At 41.7% G+C, this 27,323-nt stretch overlaps 1 protein-coding gene across 2 annotated transcripts in view; it reads right to left on the bottom strand.

Annotated features, from left to right (window-relative positions):
• The window catches only part of SULF2 (sulfatase 2), a 247,662-nt gene that overhangs the window by 170,240 nt on the left and 50,099 nt on the right, over positions 1-27,323 (bottom strand). The window contains exon 1 of one of the 2 annotated variants that reach the window (XM_050917298.1): positions 22,070-22,169. The exons of the other annotated variant lie outside the window; for it this stretch is intronic. The gene's annotated coding sequence lies outside the window, so the exon portion shown is untranslated. Of the gene's footprint in view, positions 1-22,069; positions 22,170-27,323 lie in introns of those variants that run through there. 2 annotated transcript variants of the gene reach the window in all.

Consider the following 27,323-nt stretch of genomic DNA (forward strand, 5'->3'; position numbering starts at 1 on the left):
TAGCTGTTTGAATATCATCACCTGTCACAGAGAAAACAGAGCCCTGATCTCAGGATGCAGAAGGTAAGGGAAGATGAAGCTGATTTCCAAATATGGAGTTTAAATTCTGCTCCTAATTCACTTCAGTGTAAATATTAAGCAACTCCATGGAATTTGCACTGGAATAACTGAAATCAGAATCCAGCACATATTTGGTTACTAAGTGTAGGATCTCATATGATGAAACAGTTTTAAGAGAATAAGCTTTATACTTTAATGTGGGGATACCGCCCTCCCTCTATACCGACTCCACCAATCAGACAAAACCCAGACAAATTCAAAGTACAAGCTGACATTGCATCTTTCATGAACTCTGTTACCACTTGGCATTGCAGGGATATTTCTGGTCAGGGGAGAGCTGTTATCCCAGAATATTATATGCCACAAAAATACTATTTTTTAAAAACAGGTGTGTGTGTTTCTTGCCTAAGAACAAGGCACAGACAAATATAATACAGAAATGCCTATGAATATATTCTAATTTCATACAGTCTTTTGGAATCAAAACTATTTTTTTTAATCTGCTGAACAGACTAGCCAAGAATCAAGATTCATTTCAACTTAATTTCTCAGTACAAAATGCCTAAGAGTAATAAAGAATCAAAATTAGTTATTAATCCATCTTAAAGCAGTTGAATTCCATTAGGATCACATTAAGAAAACCTATAAATCAAAATCTCATCCATATATTTTCCCCCATAGAAACCACTTTAGCTAATTGATTGTCACTTTATTAGTTTTGACCCAATTTTTATAAGCCAGATAAAAAAATGCATTGGACAAAAATGACTGATGGTAAGGATGCATTGCTAAAGCCATACTCTCAGTTACCATTTTTGGAAAGAACTAAGATCCTGAAAGAAATACCTGATCCAGTTTATCAATATTTTCCACATTGGGCCTGTTTTCAGTTATTCTCTAAATGCAGCATCACACAAAATTTAATACTCTAACAAACCCCCTCTGCATGATGCATAAAGCCGCACACAAGCACGAAAGGGAAGAAATACAAATTTCCTCTCAGATCCCTGTAAACCCAGCATTAGTGGCCCATTTTGTTTTGTTTTTGGGGCAAAGTCTTGCCCTTATGAGTTAGAGCTAGAACAAGAGGAAAGTGAAGATGGTTCCTAAAAACAGCTTGCTGGTGCAGAGAGCAGAAGAGGGGATGACCTGCGCTTTATAATTCATCTAGTTTCTGATTGTAAAAGGAGCAGCCTGTGCTACTTTAACAAGCATTGCTAATTGCAGCATACATGAAGAGAAGTGAGGAGGCCTGGCCATGCCTCTAGGCTGGCAGGTCACACCCTTTCTATAGTTGCTCTTGTTGGTCAGGACAGAGTAATCCTACAATACAAGAATGTTGGGGGGAACCTCTGACTCCACTCCAAGAGCATCCACACACAGTTTTCTTTCACTTTGGACCAGCAGGAAAACAGCAAGCCCCCGTTTGTAAAATCACCAGTGTAATGTCAAAAATTACGTTATAAGCACTGCTGGACAATTCTAATATCACTGTGATAGAAGCAATAGAAATACAAAGATGGAGAGAGAGAGAGAGAGAGAGAGAAGATCAAGCTGGGGAGAGTGATAGGGACATGAATAGCCTGTGTAAATAAACATGTCTAAGGTAATTAGCAAAAATCTAATGAAAAGGTAAACAGACTGATCTTCTGGGGGCCATGTTAGGAAAGACATGGATAAATTAGAGAGTCCAGATAAAAGCAACAAAAATGAGGAAAAGTTGAAAAAACTAGGCATGTTTAATCTTGAGAAAATTGGAAGGAGGGGTGCCCTGATAGCCTTCAGATACACGGTGGTCAGTTGTTCTCCATGCCTACTGAAGGTAAGACCAAAATAATGGGCTTAATCTACAGTAAGCAAGATTTATGTTAGATATTAGGGAAAGCTTTCTAACTAAAAGTAATTAAGCTCTGGAATAGGCTTCTAAGGAAGGTTGTGGAATCCCCATCACTGAAATTTTTTTAACAACAGGTTGGACAAAACACCTGTCAGGGATGGTCTAGGCATACTTGATCTGGCATCAGCGCAGAACTTGATGACCTCTTGAGGTCCCTTCCAGCCCTATTCTCATAGCTGGGTCATAGGCAATCAGACCTAGCACACCTCTACCCCAATACAATGCGACTCGATATAACATGAATTCAGATATAACGCAGTAAAGCAGTGCTACTGGGGGGCGGGAGGGGGGGCGCTGCGTGCTCTGGCAGATAAAAGTAAGTTTGATACAACATGGTTTCAACTACAATGGGGTAAGACTTTTTGGCTCCCAAGGACAGTGTTATATCAGGGTAGAGGTGTAGTCAGAGCCAGAGTTGGCTGTCATGAGACAGAAGTCAAGAGTTGGCTGGGTCAGGATACCAAGAGGTCAGAGGCAGGAGACAAACTGGAGAGCAGAACCATGAGTCAGATATCAGGAGTCAGGCCAGGGGAGCAGAACCCAGAGGCACACAGGCCAGAGCAGAGTGGAGCCCGGTTCGAATAGCTACCAGTTCCTGCTGCTAGCTTACATAAGGCCAGTGGGCCACTCAACCACTCTGGGCCTCCACCAATTGGACCTGAGGGGCAAAGCCTCACACTGGTGCTGGGCTCTGTGGATCCTGGGAAGGCTATTGTCAGCAGGCTGCCAGGCGGAGAGTTGGAGCATGGTTGCTCCCATGAACCCTGCAGGCCTGAGCTTGAGACCTGTGGAACATGATGAGACCCTACATTTCTGTGTTTGAAAATGATATGGGTCCATGGTTCTTAAACAAGAACGGTCTTTAATAATAAGGGACAGTTGGGCAGCCCTGCCGATGGGGGGGTGGGCAAAAGGGGCAATTGCCCAGGGGTCCGGGCCATTTAAAAGGGCCCGGTGGCCGCTGGCCCTTTTAAATTGCAAGGCAGGCCAGACCTTTCTAGGGGGCCCATTGACTGTTCTGCCCTGGGCACAGCCTCCCCTAGAGTATGGCGAATCAGGGTGACCGCTCCAGGCTCCATGCTTTGGGGGCCCCCGTGGCCCAGTGTGATTGGCCAGCATAGCCGGTCCTGGAAATGACAGATTCATCACTTCTGCCCCAGGCCCCATGCCCACTTAGGGACAGCCCTTGCCCTGGGGCCCGGAATTGCTTTCGATGGGCTTGATGGTGGGAAAGGTATAGCATTGACACTTGTAGCTGGCTCACAGAAGGTTGTGCTATTTCCTTATTTCTTAATTTCACATAGTCTAGAAATGACAGTTTATTACCATTGTACAAAAAGCTACAATATCAGTGAATTACATCTCCTATTTGAAATATTTTTCCAATATAAAAAATTTTGGCCAGATTCTCAGCTGGGTTAAACAGACAGATCTATTGAGTTCAGTAAAGCTACATTAATTTGCACCAGCTAAGAACCTGATCCTTATCAGCAAACAAGAGCCAATTAACATAGTACAAGAGGTTTCTGTACTCACAGAGATCAACAATTGGTCTTCTATAGACCAACACTGAGAAGTGTAATGGACAAGAATCCAACAGCAACAGCTGTAAAATATTACCAAAAATAAACTATTAGGAGAAAGCATATGATCTAATGGGGTCGGGGTGTACACATAGTCTTTATTTATTCCTCAAATCCTTTACAGTGATTACGACGATTTTGCATTTGCACTGCATATTTCATCCCAAAACATTGCAGAAGCTGCTATATAAAAGTTAAAACAAGGATTTTACCCAGCAACAAAAGACCTTCCCCATTGGGGTGCAACAGCACCCGTTTAGCAGCGGACAGCAGCATAACATTTCAGGACAAGAAATGAAAAATATTTTTCCCTCTCCTGAAAGTGCAAGAGGATTTTAGGTAATTGCTCAACTTGGAATTTCGCCAGTTATCACCCCTGCTCTTATAGAAAGGCCCACTAGAGCTTTAAGAATGTGTTTTTCATAAGCATGAATGCAAAACATTCTGCACAAAAAAACTGTGAGAGCAACTGTAATTGTCCTTATATGCACATACAGTCACATAAGTTCAGTTATGACAATCAAGTCCTAGGTGACAAGTGGTCAGGGTCTTAATTTTATGTCTTGTCCAAAAGACAACATTTCTGTCATGCGGAGACACTGATTCAGTCCTGACTCAGATGGAAGAATTCCATCCATGGAATCACCCCCGGTCTTTTGCACAGCACCTGCAGGAACAACTCTCATACAAGTATTAACTGAAGCTGGTAAAATATCGGTGCAATTAGATTTTTTTTTTTGGCTTAAGTTTCAGTGAAAAAGATGGGACTAAAACTGTTCATGAACAATCCCTTTCTCTTCCCCCATTTTAGATGGTTTTAAAAGGTTGCTTGTTACCTTGAGCCCCGAAGCACTCTTTTCCTCAAAACACCAGGAAAAATTAGCCCACAGTACAAATTAACTGCTTGTTACACAGCGTGCGTAAGACTGTTGAACGCATGTTAGAAGGGTTCTGTATGATGGAGGGACTGGCAGTCAGCACTGTCCACTTTCACAGTTAATCATCACTCAACACAGGAATCACAGTAACTAGGCACCATTGCTTGTATCATGACAGTGCTTAGGGACCCCAAACAGAGATCAGGGTCCCATTGCACTAGTTGTTTATACAAGTTGAAAGGAAAAAAAAAAAAAGAGAAACATTCTCTGCTCAAGAAAGTTCGCACTCTAGATTGGACATGTGCAGTCTCGCCTGTTATTTTTGTAGGCGCACATCAATGAATCATAACACAATTGCTTTAATTCATAAAGTCTTCCCAAAACTGGGTTTGTACTCCATACTTCTCTACTATTCCCACTGGGGTAATCCCAGATCTCATACCAGGATAGCTTTTCCAAATCCTGCTGCTCTTGCATAGGGTGACCAGAGACCAAGTGTGAAAAATCGGGACAGAGGGTGGGGGGGGGGGTAATAGGAGCCAATATAAGAAAAAGCCCCAAATATCGGGACTGTCCCTATAAAATCGGGACATCTGGTCATCCTGCCCTTGCAGAACAAGCATAAAGAGTTGAGAAGATCTGACTGTTACTCTTGATAACAGTGTCAGTGTTGTTGCATGTGTACACTTTCAGGGAGCAGTAGACCAAACCAGGCCACTGTGACACCAGTGCTAGCATCATAGCAGGAGCATTGTGTATGTGGACACTGATTCCAGCACTGAGAGTTGTGTTTTCTGGAGTGTACTTTTTGAAAGTACCAAGCACCCACAAATGCAGATGACGAATAGGAGGTACAAGTGATCAGTACTACAGAAAATTGTGTGCATAGTGGCTCCTGAGAATACGATTCACATACTTGGTTTCAGTTTGTAGGTTTAAACCAAGTCACCACAGAAGTAACTAACTTCTGTGAAAATGTACATTTCCAATTGTGAAAAACAGTGTCTCTTTTTGAGAGGCATTGGAAAAGCAAAAGATTTATAATTCTACAAATACAGTTTTAAGGAACATAACAGAAGTATCAGTTATGTGAGAAGATTTCAGATAAGTCATGTAATCCGGGAGAAAAGGGTTTAAATTAGTGTTGCATAGGAGTGCAACATGACAAATCAGGTGTTTGGACGTCTTGTAAATTATGTAAGTTTATTAATGATCTGGATGATGGGATGAATTGCACCCTCAGCAAGTTTGTGGATGACACTAAGCTGTGGGGAGATACGCTGGAGGGTAGGGATAGGGTCCAGAGTGCCCTAAACAAATTGGAAGATTGGGCCAAAAGAAATCTGAGGAGGTTCAACACAGACAAGTGCAGAGTCCCACACTTAGGATGGAAGAATTCCATGTAGTGCTACAGGCTGGGGAGCGACTGGCTAAACAGCAGTTCTGCAGAAAAGGACCTGGGGTTTACAGTGGATAGGAAGCTGGATGAGAGTCAGCACTGTGCCCTTGATGCCAAGAAGGCATATCGGGCTGCATTAGTAAGAGTATTGCCAGCAGAATGAGGGTAGTGATTATTTCCCTCTATTCAGCACTGGTGAGGCCACATGTGGAGTATTGCATCCAGTTTTGGGCTCCCCATTGCAGAAAGGATGTGGACAAATTGGAGAGAGTTCAGCAGAGGGCAACGAAAATGATCAGGGGGCTGGGGCCCATGACTTATGAGGAGAGGCTGAGGGAACTGGGATTGTTTAGTCTGCAGAAGAGAAGCGTGAGTGGGGAATTTGATAGCAGCCTTCAACTACCTGAAGGGGGTTCCAAAGAGCATGGAGCTCAGCTGTTCTCAGTGGTAGCAGACGACAGAACAAAGAGCAATGGTCTCAAGATGCAGTGGGGGATGTCTAAGTTGGATATTAAGAAACACTATTTCACTAGGACGGTGGTGAAACACCGGAATGGGTTACCTAGGGAGGTGGTTGAATCTCCATCCATAGAGGTTTTTAAGGCCCGGCTTGACAAAGCCCTGGCTGGGATGATTTAGTTGGTGTTGGTCCTGATTTGAGGAGGGGCTTGGACTTGATGACCTCCTGAGGTCTCTTCCAACCCTAATCTTCTACGATTCTATGTTCATGTACATTTGTTTTGTCCTAGCTTAGAATCTTAAAACAAAATATATTTAAATGAAAGTTTTACAGCTCACCTCAACAGTTCTCATTTGCCAAAATAATGGGAATTTCTCTCCACAGAAATAGAAACTGCATATAACCATGCATCTGACGAAATGGGTATTCACCCATGAAAGCTCATGCTCCAAAACATCTGTTAGTCTATAAGGTGCCACAGGATTCTTTGCTGCTTTTGCATATAACCTATTGAGCTATTATTTTCACTGCAGTCTCTTTTGGAGCAGAGATGAGTTATGAACCTAAGTTAGCATTTGCCAGTCTTTGCTGAAGAAAGAGCTGTGACTACAGACACAGAACATAGTGAATTGACCGCCTTGGGCTTCTACTTAAAAGTGGTTCCTTCTGGCCAAGTACATAGTACATTTGCAAAGAGGCACGTTTCAATAGCACCTTCAAAAAGGACTTCAGCTTCAGAGACTTTCATTGAGACTATGGGAGATGTTTTCAGGTATACATTATGTTATTTTACAGAAATGTATGACAGCCCCCCAAGGCATGCAACTAGTGCAAATCTTCTAATATCTCCTTAAAAAAAATATCTTGGAACCATGCCATGCTAACCTCTTCACACTTCAGGCAGTATCACGGATCCCATTTCATGGCTCATTCAAAAGGAAGATTAGAAGGCCTTTTCCCTTTTTGTGTATTAAATGGCTTAATTCACAAGCGATTCAAGCCAGCATAATTATCCAAAAACAGCATGCTTTCTATATGAATTACATTTTGTTCATCCTGGTTAAACCATGTTGCACTTCCACAGTCAACAATTGCTATTGCTTCTTATGTGCTGCAAAGCATGAACCACATATGAAGAAACTCACTCAACCTGAGTTTGAGTGAGTTCAATTTTACAGTAAAAATACAATCAGCGGCTTTCTAACTTATTTCACAACAATGCTTCCAAAAGAAAACAATTAATTATGTGGGGAAAAAAAGAAAGAAAACATCCTTATTTACTAGTAATCTTATTTATATGGAACCTTATAACCAAAAAGACCTAAAGAATTTACAGAGACAGTAAACATTCTCTCAGCAAGAACTTCTATACAATGTAACAGCAACAGTTTAGGACAGGGGATGAATAATGTGTCCAGTTAAAAAAGAGGGGGAATTTAAGGAGACACAATGTAATTAATCTTGTTGGAATCTGGCCACAACAATGGTGCTAACATCCCTACTCTAGTGAAAAAAGTCATGGGACTTTAAACTAACATCAAGTGGACAAGACCTCTGTTATGCATCTCTTCCTCAAAGATGCTACTTTCTGCAGCAGTGACTTCAGCACTGGGCTGACCAGGCCAAGCGCTGTTTAGCTTTGGAGATCTGACAAGATCACAGGCTGAGGCAGCATAGCTGCAAGCCATAAAAACTAACTATTACACTAACTGGTCTGAGCAATCAGAGGAGGATGTAAACAGTTTACAGCTAACTCCTGGCTTTCACTTTACTAGCCCTCTCTTTCCCCTGGTTTTACTGTGTCCATGTTGCTTTTTATGAGCAATTTGATAAATCATATCCAGCAATTTTCTTGCAATGATACAAAATATATAAACTGATTAGCCAATAAACACCAATTACCATTTTTGCCTATAATTGAGATTTTGCTTTTTTACAGCTGCTAAGCTGTTACAGTAAAAAAAAATCATTACAAGATGCAAACATTAAACACACATGGCTAGGCTGTAGCTTTACCACCTGCCCTGAGAAAGAGGAGGTCCCTAGCTGCACTCCCTCAAGAGCAGAGCAGAGAAGAGAATGAATAGTCACAGAGTCAATTCCTTCCCTGTTCCACTCTTGCTGCAGGATGGAGAAAAGAATAATGTGGAATAAGAGCTATTCCCAGTCCCCTGGCCCTCTGACCTCCACTCCCTGACCAGCTGCTCACAGTGGGGTGAGCAGCCCTTGTTCTCTACACCACCAGGTAAAGTCATAGTCTGAGCAGGGCCAAGCAAGGGAATAATTGAGAGCAGGGTTAGATTAACTTTTTGTGGGCCTGGCACCAAACATATTTGTGGCCCCCCGGGGAATGATTGTAAAAGGGGCCGGGGGTAAAAGCACAGTAGGGGGAGCTAGGGTTGGTCCCTGGAGCAAGAGAGGGGCCAGGGTTAAACTGTAAGCGCAGCAGGGCTGGGGAGAAGGTAAACTGAATCCCTCTCTGCCCCTGCCCATGTAGGGCGGGTACCTGCCTGGTTCCAGCCCATTCTTTTAGTCTCTCTCTGCACTGAGCTGCCCCTCCTTCCAGCCCTCGGTGGTGGGTATTGGGAGTGGGAGGAGTGAAGGCTAATGCGGTTACTCCTATAACCGGACTTTTAGTTCCCAACCAGCACTGCAACTGGACACTCAGGTCCCGTTTTCTACTGGAGTTTCCAGTCTAAAACTGGATACCTGGCAACAAGGCTGCCAGAAAAGCCTGAGTGCGGGTGGGGGAAGAGGGGAAAGAGAGGGGGAGAGGGCAAGCAATCATTTTTAAGCAGGGGGAGGGAGGGAGCAAGTGGTGGGTGGGCTAGGGAGTGGAGAGGAGCTAGTGGGCAGGGCCATGTCTGCTATACTGCCCAGGTAGGTTGGAGACTGTAGGGGGATCAGTCGACACAGTATCCCCAGCCCAGGTGACGTGACAGCCAGTGGTGGAGTTAGAGTTAGTGGAGCCCCCCGGCCCTCTGCTCAGCTTCATTTTTGGGGGCCCTCCTTGGGCCCTAGCCACAAAAAAGTACATTCTCTCATCTTCTCCCACCCCCATTTCTCTTTTTTTTCTTTATCCTCTGCCTTTAAATAATAGCAAGTAAATGAAAATAAAGTGAGGTGCCTTGATTGTTCTTGAGTCTAACTTATTTTTCCACAGACCCCTTGAAAAATCAGAGGGTCGACAGACTACTTAATGATCTTTCCAAATATTCTTGGACTGTTAGCTAACTATTGTAAAGCGCTTTGGATAAGAGTGCTTTATTTAAAAAATGTAAAAAAAAAACTATTGGGGTGCAGGCAGGGTCTGGCCAGGAGCTAGGGTGACGGGGGGGGCTCAGGGTTGGGGCAGGAGGGTGGGGTGTAGAGCACTTACCGAGGCAGCTCCTGTTTGGTGTGAGGGGTGCAGGTGGGAATGGGGGTGTGTGCAGGAGCTCCCATTTGGTGTTGGGGGGTGGGGGTGGGGATGTGGATGTGGGGGGGTGCAGGAGTCATGGCAGGGGGTTGGGGAGGTGCAAAGGGAGGGTGCAGCTGTCAGGGGAGGGGACTGTGGGGGGGCAGGAGTCAGGGGAAGCAGAGGGCTGGGGTCGTGGGGGTGATCACAGCAGGGGGCGGGAGGGGGCATGCCCCGATTCAGGCCCCTTCCACAAGGCCCCTCCCCTGCCTCTTCTCCTTCTCCTCCCTAGAGCAGCAAGCATGCTGAGGCTCTGCTCATCCCCCTCCCTCCTGTCGGCAAACAGCTGATCGGCAGCAGGGAGGGAACATAGCCCCCTCTGGGGAGAGGTGGGGGAGGAGCTTGGCTGCTGGCAGACCCTACCCTGCTGCAGCAGGAGCCAGCAGCATCAAGCTTCTGCCCCCACAGGAGAGAGCAGGGATGGGGGGCGGAGAAGAGCGGGCCTGGACCCACAGTAAATCTGGCACTGATTGAGAGAGGAGGGGCAGGGCTTACTCAATCTGTGCAGGAGAGGGAAGGTGGATAAGGGCTGTGACAATCTAGCCCATAGGCAGAAGGAGCTACTAGGAGTTATATGGCCTCTTTCTTTTCTTCAGTTATTAGAAGCACTCTGAACACATTGTGGCAAAGCACTACAGTGGATGAAGTTTTATTATAGACAAGACTGATAATACTGCCTATTATTGAGGCTGCGTGACATTTCCCATTATAAGATCATGTTTTCAGTTTTATAACTTTGCCAAACTTTTACCATTTGGCTGAAAAGTTCCATGCTTGGTGTCTGACTCAGCTTGATGATATGTTGAGTATGTGTGTGTGTGTTATTTTATTTATTTTAAGAAAATTGCAACCAAAATGGTTCAGCCATTTCCAAGAACCAGGCTAGAGAAACATACATTGTTTTGCTCATGTTAAAAATTCCATTGATCTTTCATTTGAAAGCTCCACTGTCCCCATCCTTTGGAGCAGAGGCTTGGAATTTGATAGGAGGTGCCTTTGTCTGAGAGATGTGCCTTTGGCAGTCCTCATGAATATCCCCCCAAATTTGGCCAAGTTATAAGCCTTAAAAGTTCCAGTTCTCACATGCTCAGACTTCAATTTTAGCAGCTTCAGATCTCTGAAGATACCATCCTCACTGAGCATCCTTGAGCTTCTCACAGCAATTAGTGCTGACCAGGCTGTGCATGTGTTATCCCAGTGACTAAACATGCTCCAACCCCTCAGAGCTCCTACATATGACAGGGCTGCTTATGGGCCATATGCATTGGAACTGACATCAGAGAGCCTCTCTCAATGACCTCCATCTGTTCAGTGCAGCAGAGGAAGCTCTCTCATTCCAGTGCATAGGGGACAAAAAGAGGACTTGGGAAAGGTAAAAGAGGAATTTGGGATAAGGAATCTGGTGAGACCGGGACTGTAAAGAGAAAGGAGAGAGAAACTGTTGCATGGCAAGGAGGCTGGAACCAGGAATCAGTGATGGAAAAGACTGGGTGCAGACTGGAAACCAGTTGTCTGGGTGGGTAGGGGAACACTAAGATCACATGAGGGAGAGAAGACTGGTATTGGCTGGACAAGGAGACTGGAACTAGGAATCAGTGTTTGGGAAAATGTGGGGAGGGGGGAGAAGACACATCAGACAAGAAACTAGGAAATAAGGGGAGAACTGGAATTGGCTGGACAAAGAGATTCGAACAAATAGCCAGAATGAGGGAGACCGAGGCACAGAGCCAGGGAAGAAATGGGGGGGGAAGAGAAGAATGAGATTGCAATAAGAGCCTGGGAAGAGAGAGAGACTAGGATGGGATCCAGGGGCAGGGGAAGAGGGTGGCAGGGGAGAGACATCATCAAGGAGCCAGGAAGAGGCAACTGGAACTGGCTGGGCAAGGAGACTGGGTGTGGGGAGGGGGGACAGATTGGGACTCTAACAGCAAGAATGGGACCGGGACAAGGAGCCCAGAGTGGGGAAGACACAGAACTGGGCCAGGGCAAAATGTTGTCAAGCTTTGAGGGAGGGGCACCTAAATCAATTTAGTGCTATGGAAATGTTACCTTATGACTCATTAAAATAATCTGTTTTCAAAAAATATTATGAAAGTGAAAGTCTTAGAACAGATCCTATACTATAGTACTTTGTATTTAATAATTACGGGCTGATTCCCCACTGTCTTGCATCTTGTGTCCTTCAGAATTTAAGCTCTTGAGAGCAGGAACTTCTCATTGTGTACACTGCTTACACAATGGGGCTTGACCATGGGCATGTAGGTGCAACATACAGATATCATACAGGTCAGAAATCATTTGCATCTGTGTGAAAATGGGATTAAATATTGCCATTTCAATTGGACAGTAGCTGACACTTGTGTAGACATGTGAACAACAAAACAAGGTGCATGGCAGGATTTTTTTGTTTAAAATATTTAGTTTAGAATGACATTCTTCATAAGCCTTTCCATGCAATATTTATCTAGTTATTCTTATAATACAAAGTAACAGTGATAAGTCTACCATTATTTTATTGGGATAGCAAATACAGAAGTACAGAAATCTTCCAATGCTTCTATTAAAAAAATGCAGTTTGGTGTCAGACAAGTTAAAGAAAAGTGTATTTTATAACAGGGAGTTGGACTCAAAGTTTTATAACTTGACAATGAAAATGTCAATTCATGATTTTAATAAGCACAATTACAGTATACATGCTGTCTAGACATAGTGGAACAGAATCTACAGTTCCTAATGTAAACAATATTTATTATAGGGAACACCCAAAGTAAATTATGGTCTTTCATATCCTGAGATATATTAAAGCCTGTAACAGGAGGTGATTTTTTTTATGAGGCATAGGAAAGAAAGCTCTAGCTGTTACCTATTTATTTTAAAACTTACAATGCTTCAGCAACCCTAGTAATGTAATCTAAATTCAACCAGCATTTTGAATTTCCGTACACTTCACAAGGCAAACTAGCATTTGCTTTTTCTTGGATGAGAGTTTATACTCAATTTATGAGGAAAGTATTTACCAGTCTCAGTCCAGTTAATTATGCACTCCATAAAGCAATTTATATATTCATAACTCGTTTTCACCTTGCAAATCTAGAAGATGCACATTTTTAAAAGGTAAGTCTGCCAAAAAGTTTAATTGTCCTGAAATGAGAAGTCACTAGACAGCATAGGGTGGTTTCAGCCTAACTAAATTAAAGCTCTGGAGATGGGACATGTCTTTCCCACTTCCCCTTCTCTTTCTGAAAAAAGTTATGGTGAAAACAGTACTTTAAAAAGCCAGAGGATGCTGCAAAAGATGCAGCCAAGTGAGATTGCAGGTATCTTTGATTACTGGTTTAAAGGCTATTGCTTTGGTCTGATTATGAAGGGACATTTCTTTCTTCTCTTCCTCAACTCTCTAAGGGACAAATGCTGAGGTCTACCACTGAAGTCAATGGCAAAACTAATGACTTTTCACTGAGGGAAACCCTGGCTCCATGAGTCACAGATGGAATGACGAAGTTCCTGTAGTTTCTCATTCTACAACTGGGAGTGGAAGTGCGGCTTTTAGGTAATAGTGAGATAATGGTAATCTATATATTTCAATATTATATTCTTTGTGGGTTGCTACCACTTTATGGAGCTTTCCACAAAACTCAGTAAAGCAGCAGGATTTTTATTCATTTACTATTTTAAAGGTGTAGCAGATAGCTTACAAATGGGCTATCTTATGCAGCATGTACTAAGATAATATATTCCATCGGGCAAGTGGGTGGGCTTTGCCACTGATGTTCATGACTGTTAGTGTTCTGTAAATTCTTCAGTTAATGGATCAAACCTGTTTATTGTGTATATCATTCCTCTCCAGTGTAGGAGAATTAGAGTAGGACAATAAAGCAACCTTTTAAAAGTTAATGATCACCAGAAATAAGTGTTCAGCACATTTTCTCTCTTTCATGATGTACATTCTTCAATTAATCTAAAATAAAAGTTATACCTCAGTTCAGGTACACATTTACCATCCCTTCAGTGGTTATGATTTCAGAAACTGTCAGTGTTCAGGTATCCTGATTATGTAGGCATTGTATCTAGAGTAGGGTACTTTACCATATTTACTAGAGTATTTGATAGGAAGTCTGAAAGATTGAGTTTCTCATCCCCGCTTCAGCCCCTGAACACCAAGTGAAAGGGTCAGAGCAGCATTAAGGGGATCTAAAACCCAAAATCTGGCCAGATGAGAATTTCCCAGCAAAACAAGTGTCAAAGAGACACAGACTGTCTCTTGAGTACCCCCTTTACAAACCACAGCATCAACAGTGTTGCAGGGATAAGAAGGGGTGTGCTGGGTGTGGAAGGAGCTGGAGCTACAACACAGTGCTGCTACCTATAGACATATCTAGGGAGCTGCCTAAAGCACCTGATAGTCCAGAATTGGGATAGTACAAAGGTGGCTTAAAGCCACTCCACCCCGTCTCTCCCACTGGGCTATGTCTCAGACACAGCACAGAATCATCCTCTATATCCAGTGCCAGCACAACACTTCTGACAAATAAATAAAACATAACTAATAATGGAGATTTATAGCCTGATTTTGAGCCGACTGGAGTCAATAGCAAAGCTCTGTGACTGCAGTGGAGCAGGATCAGACGTAAATCTCTATCTATATATAACCACCTTTCATTTAAATGTTTAAAGGATTTAACATGTTTCACCAAAGGTTCTATCTATATATCTGGATCACTTCACTCATTGCTGAATTGCAGTCACTTTTTGGATGACAGCAGCAGCGAATGTAAAACATAAGAGGAAAATAAGCAAAATTTCTTTTCCTGTTGTTTTCCTTGCCATTTCAAGGTCAGTGATTTAACATATCATAGCAAAGTGACAATAGTTCAGGACAAGAGATGAAGAATACCACATTCCAAGGAAAATACATGACGCTGTCTAAAATTCCACCCTAATCAACCAATTCGAACTGAGACAGGACATCGAGACCCACTGTCTAATTCATGTGAAAAGTGTCATCAAGTTTTAAATTACTCTAAGTTGCCAGAGCCAGAGATTAACATGCTACTCCCAAAGCTGCATCTGCAGAAACACAGTGGTCTTTGGCATTAAACAGGGCCACCAACTTAGTACTGACTGCATCGGCTGCTGGATCAAAGCCACTTCTTACAGCATCACTGGAGGTCTCCATCCCAGTACTGGCTGGATCTCAATCTACTTCGCTTGTGAAACCTGGTGAGCAGCAATGGTGAAGTTTGCCCTGTGCATCCCTTACCTCCTCAAAGGATGATTTGAAGTGGGATTTCAACAGTGCATAGATCTTGTACTAGTTCTCAGAACAGGGGTGAATTTCATCCTAAGATATTACTAATGCCAGCAAAGTATTGCTTTAGAAGCCATTTAAATTATATTTTGCAACATGATTTGAGAAAAACCCAGAAAATTGGAAAAGGGACCTGTAAGCAAAACAGCTTTCTAAATATTTGTTCCTTTTGTCTTTTACTTCCAAGAAAGACTGCACATTCCCGTGTCTATGAGGTGACACCACTGATGAACATATATATTGCACATGATGAACAAGGTTTAAGATTTTGTTTCTACAGTGCATCATTGGCTCTTATCTACAGAAACTGCAGCTGGTCTAGGACAAGATTAAAAAAAAAAAAGGACACTCTTCTTAGAAGATTAATAGTTGTTTTGTGGCAAGGTAAATGTAGATAAACAAACGTAGTGTACACAGTCAACCGTACATGAGCCAAGGAGGCTAAATCATTTTGGCAAATGAAAGGAAACCAAGGACACTAACTTTTTTTTTTGTAAAAGCAACACAGAATAGATAATTCTGGCAAGTAGATTTTACATGCAAGAACTTAAGCACGCTTACGTTCTTTAACTTGTTCCCAATATTAAAAACCCTTAGTTTTGTTTGCATGAAAAGAGCATCGAGGATAAAATTGATATTTCTTAGCAGCATTTATCATCAGAGGATACAAGGAGATCTGAAGACTCTGAAATATTAACATCCAATCAGTGTTAATATAATTAAGACCAGTTCTAACCTTCCTCTTATTTCTCAGGGCCTCAGAGATAAGCTCTCTTTTACATCATTAAAGACACACAAAAAAGGTGCCTTTTATATCAGAGCAAAACCTTCCATCTGAGCCTCCACATTCCATCTCCAACATTGATAGCAAGCATGTTACATATATAATCTAGAGCACTGAGTCTGACCAAGAATACTTTCATAAATTAATTTATAAACCGAAAAAGGAACAAATGACAAAGTTGAATACACTTACTGCGAACAGGCTTAGAGCAGAAAAACGATTAGATGAGAAAAATACAGTTTTCTATTCAACTGCAATGAAGGTCAACAGATGAATTTAAAATGTATTGAATGGTTAACTACATCTTTATATTTCTCTAGCAAAAAAGCACTTTCTAATCAGTCTGTAGTTAATTGGTTTTCACTGACTTCTTTACCTATCCTGCCTTGATGCTGTATATGCAGAGCTACGTTTAAACACCAACAAGCTTCCCTGATGCTCTCACATACACAAGACAAAATGGGTCTTGTTCAGACTCTAGTTAAATCACCCTAAATTCCATTACTAAACCCAAATGTAAAATATCTGTTGCTATGCCTTTCCTCCCTCCACTCCCCCCAGATGGTCCTAGTTTGCTTTATTTCAGAAATGTTTAAGCTTTGTAGCAATGCTATTCAAAGACTGCTAATTTAGGGAAACTCCTAACTCCTAATCCTAGGACTTCAGAAAAACCTTAGTATGAAAGAATAATCTCTGTGACGATGACTACTTCTCTTAGTTTAAGTTATGTATGGATGAACCTTCCCAGCTAAATCTATAGTGCCTCTCTACATCTCAGTTACTAGTAACAGTAAGAATATTCCTCCCCGCCCCCCTCCCCACACACACACACACACCTACCCCTTTACTTTTGAGGTAATGGTTTCTGACTGTTCCATTTTTCTAGGTCAGTCATCTTGCATGTGTAGAGATATCACACTGGATAGTTTCTGATCTATGGATAGTCTAATTGTGCTGATATCCATACTGATTGCTAATGACTTGCAACACAAGGTTCAACAGAAACTCAATCATTGTTCAACATTTTCAGTATTAAGAGTAATTGGTTTCATTCCAGATAAAGATATGAAGTTGTATAAATAATATTTATAAATAACCTTTAAGCACAATAGAGGGTCTAATTTCATTATGTTTCTGGCCATAGATCAGTATCATTCCTTCCCTCCACCCCTCCAGAATTACTATTCACAGTAGCATAAATTATGTAAACATGTCTAGGAGATTTCCAGTGCCACAGCCCAAGAGCATAGTCTATTTGTGATTATTAAATCAAACTTGTTTCTGTTGCATGGGAGAGGTCATTCTGAAGGAACAAGCAGTGTTATCAAGAATGAATTATGTTGATCCACCAACAAGATTACATTTATTAAAAGCTGGCCTGGAAGTATTTAGGAAAATGTTTTTAAAGGCTGCACTTTGAAAATAAAGCTTAAGATACATATTTGGCAAACCTCTTCATCTGAGGCTGGCAGAAGCCAAGGGCAAACGTTTATATGAGCAAATTCTAACATAAGCAAAGGCTGCCTTGCATTTTTCACGTGTGAAATTATTTCGTGGTTGATAGGGCATGGAGCATGACAATCTAATAGGTTGGTTCCTAAACGTTTGGCTCAGGTCTGTTGGCTTTAATGGGAGTTCTTGGTGTATGAGGATGATATGACAGGATTCACTAGGAGTATCTACGGCTGCTTTGTTAGATGCTTCCTTGAAACCGTGCCTCAAATTGCAAATGCATTTTAATACAATCCACAGACAGAGCTTCATTTAGTGTTACTTAAGGTTGCTCTCATCAATAAACAACCATAAACGAAAAAAAATAGGTAATACAAATTTAAGGATTAAAAGGTTACAAAGTCAAGCACTCTCAAGTTAGGAAACGCCACAATGAACATCACCCATTAATTTGGCCTCCTTGTGTGTATGCATTTATGATACAGCACTTAATTACATGCAGAAGTGGCTACCTGCAAAAAGTTTCCGTGTATGTGACTTACCCAGCAACACAAGGGAACTCAGTGACAGAAGCAGGAATAGAATTCTAGACTCCAGGGCAAGGCATTCAACTGTCCTAATCACAAAACCATCCTCTCTCTTCCCATTTCATTCACTACAAACCTTCCAACTTCTGCAACAAATGAGGCAGATGTCTACAGACAACATACTCTGTTCTCTTTCTGAAGCGCCATATTTCACCACTCAGTGCCATGTTGACCAATATATTGAAAATAATTAAACTAAACTGTACTAAGACAAAACATGGGGTTTGTGTTTTTTCCCTAAGAAAACTTGAGTAGGGACTCATCTACAAATTTCCTGCTTTTTAAAAAAAGGTAAATTTTCAGAAACCCACAGTCCACTATTTGTAAGAAGCACCTAACAATATACATGAAGAGGAGCTATAATTTTGTATCTTATTTTCCCCTAATCCCTCAGGAAAGTAACAATTACCATCTGAAAAGGAACAGTATAACTTACTACAGAGAGATCTAAAAGAGCTCAGCAGGAGTTTATCAAAGCAGTATAATTTCATTATAGTTCCTCTTGTGACCCTTCTTATAACCTTACGGTAGTCTTAGATAAGTCAGTTATCAAAGGCAGCTGCTGCCATGAGAACTAGGCAATATTAACTCTCCAAGTATGCAAATGAAATGGAAGGAAGGAGTGATGAGTGGCTCATTATTTCTCACGTCACAATATTACAGCTGAGCAGTTACAGGGGCAGTAAATGTGTATGGGGTAAAACTAGGAAAAAATCAAGCTTTTTGACATTCCAGTCTTTCCAAAATTCTTAAAAAAACAACATAAAATATACCCTGGAGATCATTTCCACACATGCACTAAATTAGTGGCTGGAATTTGGTTCAAATTCCCCACGGCATATTTACACAGAAGGATTCTGAAAAATATGGAGCCCTGTGGCAAGGACCCCGTAAAACAGAAAATTCTTATGCAACCCTAAGAATGGTCTCACATCAGCTCCTCCTTTATTAAAAAGTCCCTAGTTCAGGTGTCACATTTGTTTGGGAGCTCCAATATCTAAATAGTGCAGGGAAAATGAGATGTAGAATACTATCAACTGCTCCAGGAAACATGCAACCAACCCTGTGAAGGAGATACGGTTTCTCAAAACTTTTGATTTAAATTTTATTTGCATGTGCTTTGGTCCCAACTTCGGATTATAAACTTTGCAAAGGAAAGTTTTGGTTTTTTTTTTTTAAAAACCTATTTTCTGTAATGGTGTTTTCTTGTTTTTTTACAATGCACCACAGAATCATAGGAATTAAAGAAAGGAGGAGATCTATTTGGACCCATCCCATTTGTCCTTGACTACGACCAGGGGCAACCCTAGCTGGCAGAAAACCTTCTCAGTAGTGCTATACCAATAGCAATTTCATCATTGTTTGATAGGATTTGTCTTCTATTTCCTCCAGAACAGGACAAGGGTGAATTGGTGGGTGGCAGCAAGTGCTGTCTAATGTACCTTTCTGGCATTTTTCACATCTGCTTATCTTTTGGTTTCATACTAGAATACACACTTTGCAGTTCTAAATTTCCACTCCACTAGAGCACCTGAGTATCAGGTACTATATATTTGTGCCTCTAACAAAATATGTATAAAGAACTCGCTTTCGAACACTTACAATGTTACAAATAAATTTAAATTGTGTGTACAAGTTGGAGATAATTTTAAAGAAAACTCTGGTTAAAGGACATCAAATATGCTAAAATATAAAATCCATTACATTTTTCCAAGAACAGATAATTTATTCACTGTGATGTTAAGAGTGTTATCTATATCAGTGTGCTTTTAACATCCAACTCAGGACAACAAATTGTATTTTAAGTGCTAGTACAATGGTAACAGATGCCATGAGGAAGCAGCCTAGTGAATATACAAAGACGCTGAAAACTTTAAAATGAATAGTCTTGTTCTAAAGTAAGTGGTTTATTAAGCTATTGTACTAAACATTGCTTAGGATGGTTATATATTTGCCCTTCCACTGTTAGGCAATGAGGTCTTGATCCTGCAAGGGAATGAGTACTGAATTAAACGAGAATGGAGAGTGCTCAACAGTTTGCAGGGTCAGTCCCTTAATGACTATTTTTCAGAGTTTGTAGTCAAACGCTTGAAAAACCATAATGAATTAGCATGTTTGGTAAGTTTGTTCGTCGGTTGCAATATATATCCTATCAAATGCCACTACTGCAAAAGGGAGTTCAACAAAGGGTTCAAACACAAAGTCTATGTATCCACTGTAACAGGTGTGTTCTTCATTTTCACCCAAGTCTGCAACAAATGCACGCCAGTCAGGGCATTACATTCACTTTTCGGTTTCACAGCGTGTAACAATGCTCTTACTGAAGAGACATATTGTACAGCGCAGCACAGAAATCAGGCTGCTTGAAGAAGTAAGAGACCCAGAAATGATCTCTGCCAGATGTAAACAGCATTACCAGTCATTCACAAGTGAAATAATACAAGCAGAGATTAAGCAGAATATTCACAGTGATGGCATCTATTCTGGCAAAAAATATATTGGGTAATCTACTTCTCAAACAATTCTTCCAAAAAAGAGATTTGGTCCAGATGACATTTTGAAGCCAGTACTTGGAAAGAGACATTTTTCTCAGGATAATCAAAGCATGTTTATATGTGATATTGTTTAGTTAACTTTCAATACAAGTTACAGCTGAAGCAAATTGGCTACCCACACTGCCGCGATACTACTTCTCTGCCCAATGAATTATCTAGAATACTGTGGGGTTCACTCCAGCCTTGGTGTTTTGTTTATTCAATACAAGATTCCCATACCAGTATACTCTACAGTAATTGTTTATCCCCTAAGCCACTGCTATACCATGAGCGTAGCAAAAGATTCTCATCAGCTTCACACATCAGGGCTCTTTTGGAGTGTTAGCACCAGTGTATTTGCAGCTTTTATTTATTTTTGACAGCTTACTCTAATCCAAAAGCAGACTTTTTCACGGTTCTCCCTTGCTAATAAATTTATCAATGTCTAGGAGGAATGTTTTATAGATTTTACAGCTTATACAAGTGTAGCAGAGTTTCCAATTCCCCTTCTGAAACAAACTTGGAAACCATTTGCTCCAATTTAACTTCAGCTATGAAGGCAAAGCAGGAGAAAAAATTTGCAACAGGCAGGTATGTGCATTTTTATGTTTGGTATTTGTGGCAAGTAGAGGCTTGTTAGCTTTATATCATTGGTATCCACTGAAACCATTAATACTAGTTGGCTAAATTATGAACTTCTTACACATACTGATGAGTAGTTTACTCACATGAGCAATCTCAAATTTCAGCAGGACAATTCATCTGTGCTTTATCAAGTGACTAACTACCTTAGCATGGTAATTAAAAAGGTGATTAAGACAATCAGTGGAGCTGATTAGACTTAGGCCCAGACCATGGCTGGCTCTGTACAAGTGCCCAAAGGGGTGAGAGGGCATAAGGAACTTTCCGCTTCCTTACAGAGAAGATAGCCTGGCCAGGAATCACTCATTGCTCTCCTTAAAGCTCCAAAGACCATCTCCTGCTCTGACTGAAAACACAGACAAAACCCTTGACTGGCTTTAATGGGTGCAGGATCCATGCCTGACCTATGAAGAGAGGGAATCAAGGAATATGAATTTTAGGCTGAATATCAGGGCACAATGTGGAATAGACCCCTCAAATGGAAACCCCATCACCTGAGACATTTGAAGCTACTGTACGCTGGACAAAGCACCACGAAAAGTTACTGCAATCAGGGGGTTGACTAGAACCTGAGCAAGGTAATGGATTGGATGACTTAATTGGTGTTTTCATTCCATAATTTCTGATATATTCTTGCCCTTTCCAGATAGCTCCTGTAGTCAGGATCATTCAGACCTTCAGTCCAGCCATGAAAGGAGGCAAGCAGCCATTTTTAGAAGAGAGATCTGCTACCTCTCAGTATATTGGACAATAGATTATGTATATATTAAGCCCTGTTAGGTAAAAGTGTGAATTAGCAGTAGGTAAACTTCCACATTCTAAATACCAAATTAGATCACACCTTTACTGAACCTGGTGCTTTTTGCTCTCAATCCTGCCACTAGCTTCCTAACCCCCTCAGCTAACAAAGTAGAAGGATTTTATTCCCACCCCATCCAAAACACTTCCAAGCTGTCATAAGACAAAACACACATCCTCTAACACAGAATCCCTTTTCTTTTTCATCTGGTACAGTTTTTCTTACATACCCTCAACTCATCACTCAGAAAAGGAGTACCCTGGAGCGGCTTGGCTAGCATGCAGGTAGGAAAAGACAAGGGTCTTAACTTCTATTTCCAGGCTGAGGTAGGAGCTCGATGTGGAAGGAAGAGCCTGAAAAGGAAACAAAACCACAAAGTGTGTTAAACCCAGAACATAAACTTTGATATCCACCACTGCAAATGTGGGACCACAAGACTTTGCAAATTATAGGTCAAGTTCTCATTTTCCCCATTATCTAAACAGGGAAAGTACAACTTCAACACAATGGAAAAATAAGGAAATGAGCTGCATTCATTTGTTCTGTAGTCCCAGAGGATGGTCTGCTATTAAGGATCAAGGTTCTTGAAGGCTTTGTTGACCACAGCATGGGTCCCTGGTAACTTTAATGAAAGAGGAGATTTGCTCAACCCTCCATCAATTCCAGCAAATTTAAATTCAAGCATATTGCCAAAAGCACTTTTCTGCATTAGCCCACACATTTAACTGGTACTGGTTTTTGTGTTAAGTTTTTGTGAGTACGCTAGCCACGGACCTTGAGAAAACATTGTTTTGAATGATAACATTCTTGATTCCTCCAGTCTATCACAAAGGTCAAAAGGCATGGCATCAAAAAAGCCTTCTCTTTCAAATATATAATTATCTCTCTGTAGCATCTGATCACCCAGCTGAACCACTGAGCTTATCTTTGAGAGGGTGTTATTTACACCTTAGCCTGGACCTTGATCAGACAGGTTTCCACTGTTAAGTCAGGAACCACCTCGCACTTATGCACAGTACTTGTCATTCACATTCTGATAGCTCTACTGAGATTTAAAGCTGATGGAATACATTTTGGAGACACTGTTTATTACAATAAATAAATAAATAAAAACAAGCATCATTAAAACATCAAACTGGCAGCAGGATGGTCAATCCTTCTGCCTCACAGCCAAGACTTGGTTCATCCTGCTAATCAGAGGAATGCTGAAAGTCCTTGGAGTAAAATACTGGCATTGGTCCATCATCTCTCCATGGCAACCTAGTCTTGCTTAGCATCTGTTTAAGAATTTTAAAGCTCTGGGGTTTACAAGATATCTTGCTTTAATTCACGTAGATCAACTGTCCATCATTCAATACACCTACTGCTATGTGAATGAGCTATGGTACTGAGAAATAAAAAGTCTGAATATATGGCTAAGATTTGTAGAAATATTATGAAAAATTCAGCAGCCAATAATTGAATTACAGTAGTTGATTGCTTTAGGACTGCATAGCATGGTACATTAATCCCACAGATAGATTACATATGTCACATTGTGAACCATAACACCTGTGATGAACAGGGAAGACAATAGTAACAGTTCCAACTTGGATACAATTTGATAAATCTCCCAGCCAGTGGGGTAATAGGTGAAAAACTGGGGAAATAAAACAAACTCTTGATCATGTTTGCGGAGCCATGCGTTCACCAGCGACTAGAAAAGTGGACATTGCTAAGAGTTTTATTTTAAGATTCCAGTTACCTTTTAAAAGAAGTGTTGTTGGAAAAAGAAATTCCGTATTTGAAAAATAAATGCATATTTTCCTTTTGATCTTCAGTGATTAGTTTGTGTGGAAGTAAGGTCTGTATATGACAAATGCTTCTGCCACTTATGTGGTCACAAGTGTAAGTTGTTGTGAGATCTGAAGCACAACTCAGAATTATTCCCTGTAGATAATCATCCCAAGATTAAACCTCAGCAACATGTGTCACATTGTCAAGTGTTTTTCCCCTGGAACTTCACTGTAGACAGAGTAACAAGTTGCAGCAAAATAAATATTTAAAATCTTTTTCTTTACAAGCTGCAATACATTGACAGCAGCATGTGGAAAATATAATTACAAAACAACATGTTTAATTACAATTATTGCATTCATACTCCAGTTCTGTAGTTTGACATGTGGAAGAATTTATATCATTCAGATACACACATGCTGCTACTTCCTACTGTTGCCAAAATGGGTTATTAATTGCCAAATGCTTGAAACATATTATTGTTCTCCACAGTTATAAACGGCTGGCTATGTCCAGATCAGTGGTCACCAACCCATTGATCACAATCTTTGGCGGCACAGCAGGGCTGCCGCTAAGACAGGCTTCCTGCCTGCCCCGGCCCCACACCGCTCCTGGAAGCGGCCAGCACAGGTCTCTCTCTGTGAGCTGCTCCTGCCTGCAAGCACCGCCCCCTGAAGCTCCCATTGGCCGGGAATGGGGAGATGTGCCCAATGGGAGCTGCAGGAGCAGTGCCTGCAGAGAGGCAGGGCGAGGAGTCATGTGCCACCTGCCCTGCGAGGCCTCAGGGGCATGAGGCCAGGTTAGGCAGGTAGCCTACCTTAGTGGCTGTGATGCTGCACTGCCAACCGAGAGCTGCTGGAAGCAAGTGCTGCGAGGCTGGACCCCAATCCCCAGCCCTGAGCCCCCTCCCAAGGCCAGCACCCCAAACCCCCTCCTGCACCCCCACCCAGTCAGCATCCTATACCTGCTCCTGCACCCCAAGACCCTGCCCTGACACAACCCTGCACCCCAACACTCTGCTCCAGCCAGGAGCCCCCTCCCAGAGCCTACACCCGGTACCTCCTCCTGTACCCAACACTGCCCCAGCCCAGAGCCCCCTCCTGTAGCCAAATTCCCTCCCAGAGCTTGCTCCCCTCACCCCTTCCTGCACCCCAACCCCATGCCCCCAGCTCAGCCCAGGGCCCCCTCCCACACTGAGAAGCCCTCAGCTCCAATCCAGAGCCCACACCCCCTCCCAAACCCCTACCCTAGACTGGTGAAAGTGAGTGAGGGTGCGGGAGAGCAAGTGATTGAGAGAGGGAGGGATGGAGTGAGTGGGGTGGCGCCTTGGGGAAGGGATAGGGTAGAGCCTGGGTTGCCCTTAAATTCAAAAAGTGATCTTGGGTGTAAAAAGGTTGTAGACCACTGATTTAGACCATTGTGATTACCAAATGTCAGGCTTAGAATGTCTTATTGATTATTATTCTGCAGATGTTAAAACATCTCAACATGAAGCCACTTTTGTGTTATACCAGATGCTGCTGTGGAACTTCACTAATTCACACTAATCAATGGGAGATTCTTTACAAAATTGCAACTAAATGAGTAAAATGATCAAAAATATAAAAAGATACCACATCATGAAATGTGCAATGTTCATTTAATTTGCAAAGAGTAGTTTGATTTTAATTAGAGCTCAAACTATAGCAGTACAGTACTGGTAAAAGTACAATAGTAGATTTGATAAAGTATCAATGTCATAGAAACAACATCTGTCATCTGCTCTTAAATCTTTCATGAGACTGGGATGACAAAACGGTTTATTTGTGAGTATTACTGGCTTTGCAATTTAGTGAACAGAAAATTAGAGAGGCTCCACTGTAAAACAAAATGGAAAGTGTGTCTCGTGATGGCTTTAAAGAGAATGCAGACTGTTTTTAAAGCTTCCCAAGCTATTTGCATATAATAATTACTTCATGGACATGCATTTGAAATACTAGTAAATATTTTAGTGAGCACATTAAGAGCGCCATAAATCAGTAATTAACATATTACAGAGCATACAGTGTCCTTATGACTGAAAGAGGCTCTACAGACTATCCCCATGCTTTTTGAAAAGTACATATTTAGGAGCAAGACAAAGAGCAGTAAAATGTTATTTAAAACTCCAGATCCTCCCAATACATATATTACACACAATTTACATTAAACGAACACTATTAAGGTTGCAAAGTCAAGCACTCAAAAGTTAAGAAATACCAGAATTAAGTTTGCTAGTTCAACCTTAATTTGGCCCCTCATGTATACACATTCTAATGCAGTTTTTAATTACACAATCATATACTAATTTTTTCCACAGGACCACTGCCCTATGGAATGGTGCTTATTGTGATGAAGTGGGACTGTTCTTAATGCTGCCTCTGAATACTGTGTGCCTCAGTTTCCTCTATGCATTTCTTAAGTCTCCAGTGTGCATAAATGGCCGACATACTGTCTCCTGGCAACAAATGGCTGGGGCCCTTCCCCTCTGCAAGGGGATGGCTAAAGGTGAACAAAGATCAGGTGACCTCCTGGCCTGGGAAAGAGAGAAAGGCCAGAAAGGAGGGGCTGGAGGGGGTTTCAGTTGGGAGCTGGCTGGGGACAGGAAGTGAGGGCAGACGGGGTTGTCTAGCTTGCTGGGTCCCAGAATGGACCTGGCTGAGGGGTCCCGTGCTCTGTACCTACAAGCTCTGTTTTAGACTAATGTTCTTGTCATCCAATAAACCTCTGTTTTACTGGCTGGCTAAGACTCGTGTCTGACTGCAAAGTGGGGGTGCATGCAGGACCCTCTGGCTTCCCCAGGACCCCACCTGGGCGGACTTGCTGTGGGAAGAGCATGGAGGGGATATGCTGAATGTTCCAAGGTCAGACCCAGGAAGGTGAAGCCATGTGAGCTTCTTGCCCTGAAGACAGTCTGCTCCAAGGTAGAGGGGGCTCCCCAAAGTCCTGGCTGGTTTTGTGGGGAACAGTTCCAGAGCATTGCTCAGGGACTCTGTGACAATTATTGAACAGCTGCTCATTAAGTATTTTGTTTCTCCACTCCCCCTCATTTAATGTGTGGCCTTCATGCCTTATTTACTGCACACTACTCCAACCCTGCGACAGTATTATTAATTTTCTCATGGGCTTTTCTATGGTGCTCATCATCACTATATCAGAATGTTTCACAAACACTCAATTAATTCATATTCACAACATCCCCATTTCACACAAGGAAAATGTTGATTAGATTTAGTCCCTGTATTGAGACCTCCAGCAAGGAAACAAAAATTGGTGTTTGAGACAGATGTAGTATTTTTACATAGAGAACTGATGTTCTCTAGTCAACTGGCATTGAGAAGGGTCCCCCTAAAATGTTGTAAAAGTGTAAATTTTTGTATGATGGATTTTTAAAACATATTGGATTTAAAAGGGGGACATAGTGAAGTCAGAGAGGACCCAAAGTTACATTGTGTGTGTTTTAAAGTATAATAAAAAACTTTAAAAAAATATTTCCACAAAACTGTTTTTACTTAGTTGTTAAGGCAAAATTCTTACTGAAGTCAATGAGGTTGAATCAAGCAAACAAGGTACTACAATAATTAATCCCACTGAAGTCCTTGTACTCAGCCTGAACTAATAGACAGCAACAAAGTGTCCTGTGGCACCTTATAGACTAACAGATGTATTGGAACATAAGCTTTTGTGAG

The sequence above is a fragment of the Gopherus flavomarginatus genome, chromosome 11 (assembly GCF_025201925.1).
Source record: "Gopherus flavomarginatus isolate rGopFla2 chromosome 11, rGopFla2.mat.asm, whole genome shotgun sequence".
Classification (NCBI taxonomy): domain Eukaryota; kingdom Metazoa; phylum Chordata; order Testudines; family Testudinidae; genus Gopherus; species Gopherus flavomarginatus.